General features: G+C 37.4%; 1 long non-coding RNA gene across 1 annotated transcript; it reads right to left on the reverse strand.

Moving 5' to 3' along the window:
- Window positions 1–237: 237 nt before the first annotated feature.
- LOC145001480 (uncharacterized) lies at window positions 238–3,650 on the reverse strand. Its single transcript, XR_013661615.1, has 3 exons — window positions 3,463–3,650; window positions 2,738–2,831; window positions 238–2,116 (listed from the first exon to the last, which is right to left on the reverse strand). It is a non-coding gene; the product is annotated as an uncharacterized LOC145001480 (long non-coding RNA).
- Window positions 3,651–3,921: the final 271 nt, after the last annotated feature.

Here is a 3,921-nt window from a genome sequence, read left to right on the forward strand (position 1 = left end):
AGTATCGAAATTGGATAGACCTCCAATCTAACAATCCACCTACTACTGAGCAAGACCCAAGATAAAACGCATTAAAGATACCCTAAAGTTTGTTGATAGCTCAAAAACAATAACTCTTCCCATACTAAATATATTTTTATTTTGGGCGCTTATTTTCATTCTTAATTTATTCTATCTTATAAATAAGTTTAATGCATATAAATTCACATAATTCATATAACATTCAAGTAATTCCTCTTTATTACTTCAAGATAAGTTACATTTGTTGACCCTAACTATTACATCATCGTATCAATGCTTAGCCTCGAAGCGCGGGCGTTACAATTCTCTCCCCCTTAGGATGATTTCGTCTCAAAATCATGCATCGGCAAACAGATGTGGATAGCGACTCGTCTTGTCATTCTCCATTTCCCAGGTGAGGTTTGACCCGTTCGTATGTTTCCATCACACATGCACTAAGTCGACCATCGTGCGTCGCAACTTCTTCGTCTTACGGTCAACAATCGCCTCCGGCTCTTCAATTAGCCTCTTATTTTCATCCATCCTTAACTTAGAAATTGGAATTATGTCGGGAACTTCTCTCATGAACATCCTCAAATAACACACATGGAAAATGTTATGAATACCATTTAGTTCTGCTAGTAGTTCTTGCTTGTAATTGGTTCCCAATCGTTTGAAGAACTTTGAATGGTCCAATAAACCTTGGACTCAACTTTCCTCTTTCCCCAAATCTTTGAAGTCCCTTCCACGGCGAGATTTTAAGCAAAATCGAATCTCCAACTTCGAATGCCATCGGTCGTCGCTTCTTGTCAGCATAGCTCTTTTGATGATCCTGAGCTACTAACATCCTTTCCCTAATCATTTTCAGCTTTTCAACAGTCTGATGGACTATCTCAATGCCCATGAACTGCTTTTCTCCATCCTCAAGCCAACATGACGGCGTACGACACTTTTATCCATACAAAGCTTGATAATGTGCCATCGTGATGCTCGAATGGTAACTACTATTGTAAGAAAACTCTACCAGGGGTAAGTGTTCATCCCAGTTACCTTGGAATTCTAGGGTACACGCTCTTAGCATATCTTCCTGTGTCTGAATCATTCTTTCACTTTGACCATCAGTTTGCGGATGGTAAGTTGTACTTAAACACAACTTCGTACCCAATTCCTCTTGTAGACTTCTCCAAAACCTTGATGTGAAACGACTTCCTTCACATAAGCATTTGCAAGCTTGTCCATAGACCATCTTTCAATGACTAATATGACCGTCCTTCTTTATGGGCAGCTTAGTGACAAAATCCATGGTAATGTATTTTCATTTACCCATCGGTATAGGTAAAGGTTCTAAACTCCCATATGGTTTCTGATGTTGTACCTTAACTCTCGCACATGTTACACAATCTGTCACAAACTTTGTAACATCGAGCTTCATCGTCTACCACCAGTATTAGGGTTTCAGATCCCTATGCATTTTGGTACTGTTGGGATGAATCAAGCACATCGTCTTGTTAGCTTCTTCCATCAAAAGATCTCTTACTCCTCCCGCCTTAGGCACCGAAGTTCTATCTTGGAATACCTTCAATCCTTGGTTATTTGTACCGAACACCAATGTTTTGCCCAAACATTCTTCCTTTCATTCATTTCTCTCTAAAGTTTCTTCCTGGTCTTTCTTGATACTTTCCACAATCATTGAGACAACTACAATTCTTAACGCTTTTAGCCTTCTCTTTTCAAGGCTCACTTTTCGGCTTAGAGCATCAGCTGCTACATTTTCTTTACCAGGGTGGTAAAGTATCTCAGAATTGTAATCCTTGAGTATGAGACATCCCCAAAATCACGGCCAGAAAAGACCGGTTTTGTTTATACTTTATTTCAAAATCAGAGTTATCTTTTAATAAAAGGATTGCGGAATTTGTCCCAAAACAATAATATGATAAAGATTTATCAAAAGCATTTCCATAGAAATATATTTCATTAAAATACTCGGGATGTCATGTTCGTACAGATCAAAAGTATAAACAGTACAATATAAGCCTTACTACATTATTTCATATCTTCAGGCCTATATCCGTAATCCCTCGTCCAAAACATCACACCTATGCTCATGCGCCACTACCTGTAATACATAAAACTGAGTGGGTTAGGCTTGGGAGCCTGGTGAGCACATAGGGTTTTCAACCCACAATAAATAAGTTTATTAATTTCATCAATCAACAATAACCCGATTACCCGTTCCCGTTATCCTCACTTTACGTCCCTAAACACCTATCATAAGGGACCTAGTCTAAGGATCTTCATCGGGATGGACACTACTGCTAAGGGGATTCCTCAGCAATAAATGTCCTAATAGGCAACCATGTGGGGGATGGAGTACATCTGGTGAGCACACAATTCAAATAAACACCTACAGGTTGCGAGCCTGCTAGTGTTCCACTGGACTGTCTAGAATAGTCCGTGGTCGTCATCTATACTCCGCTAGATGACTGGATCATCAATAACATCTATAACGAGGCCTCTCATTGTTTTATTTTGTCACACAGCAACTATTACATCTACCCATGTTTTACCCAACACATTTTGTAGATATAAAATACATATACAGTTAAATTTTTGAAAACATGTATAAAACGTTCATCCAGCATAGATAGCAAGTATTCAGATAATATGCAAACATAGCACGTAATTTATATTAAATACTTCATATCTATGTGTAAGCTGAAAGTAACTATGCACTCACCTTAACGTTCGATAGACGATTAGTGTTCTGGAATGGATGCGAGAAGGTCGAGTAGTATTTTCGTGAATATGAATCTCCGAGAAAATTTAGTTTCCTAAGGAAATATTAATATAATTAATATTTGGAGGGTAGCTTGGTAATTAACCAAGGTATGGGGTCCATTTACTAATTTAATAAATCAAATGGTGTTATGTTTGTCAATACTTTTCAAATTAATGGCTAAAATGAATTATATAAATTCCAAGTTTGCATCTTGGACTTATTTTGCAATGAAATTCCATGGAGGGGGGTTTTAATTATTTTGAATTACTATAAGGACTATATGTAGTTAATTGAAATGGAAGTTTGGAAAAGAAAAAAGAAAAATATGTATATATGTTTCTTTCGTATTTACATATATAAATATATATGTTGTTTGTAAATTAGGAAATAAGAATGGGCTACTTTGTAAACTAAACACAACTTGAGGGTTTGTTTTCAATAAAATAAATGGAAGTTTGAGCTTTATTTTCAGATTTTACTGATCAAACAAACAATTTGTATGTATGGCTAATAAAAGAAATGAATGGCTTCTTTCTTTTGGCTACTGATCGAAAATACATCACATATGTGCATGAGGTTTTAAGAAAGAAAACACATGAATTTGCCTTGCTACCCTAGTGAGTTCGAACAACATAGGATAATAATAATAATAATAATAATAATCTTAGCGATGGAGGACTTACGGTGGCACCAATATGGTAGTGATGGTGCAAGATTGGTGCTAGATGGAGGAGCTTGTGACAACAGTAAGTGGTGGAAATGGTGGTTATTCAATCTAAGGGAGATAGAAAGGGATATAGAGATCAAGATTGAGAGAGAGAGAGAGAGAGAGAGAGAGAGAGAGGGGAAGAAGAGGAAGATGATGGCAGATTTTGTGAGTGAGAAATGAAGGTGTCTAAGCCTCATTTTATAGTAAACACACACACTCACATACAAGTTTGGACCATGCCTCCAGCCAAGCAATGTACTCACAAATTGAAGTGTGCAAGCAAAAGAGTGAGGATGAGGAGAAGATCACGTGGATAAGACCAAGAGGAGAAGCAATTGGCTGGGGATTTTTTTTTCTCCCATGCAAGTCATGTGGGTCCACATGGGTTTTTTCCTCCTTTAATTGCCCAAAACACACAAAATCGGGTGTCTCG

Source organism: Lactuca saligna, chromosome 6 (genome assembly GCF_052625555.1).
Source record: "Lactuca saligna cultivar CGN05327 chromosome 6, ASM5262555v1, whole genome shotgun sequence".
Lineage (NCBI taxonomy): Eukaryota > Viridiplantae > Streptophyta > Magnoliopsida > Asterales > Asteraceae > Lactuca > Lactuca saligna.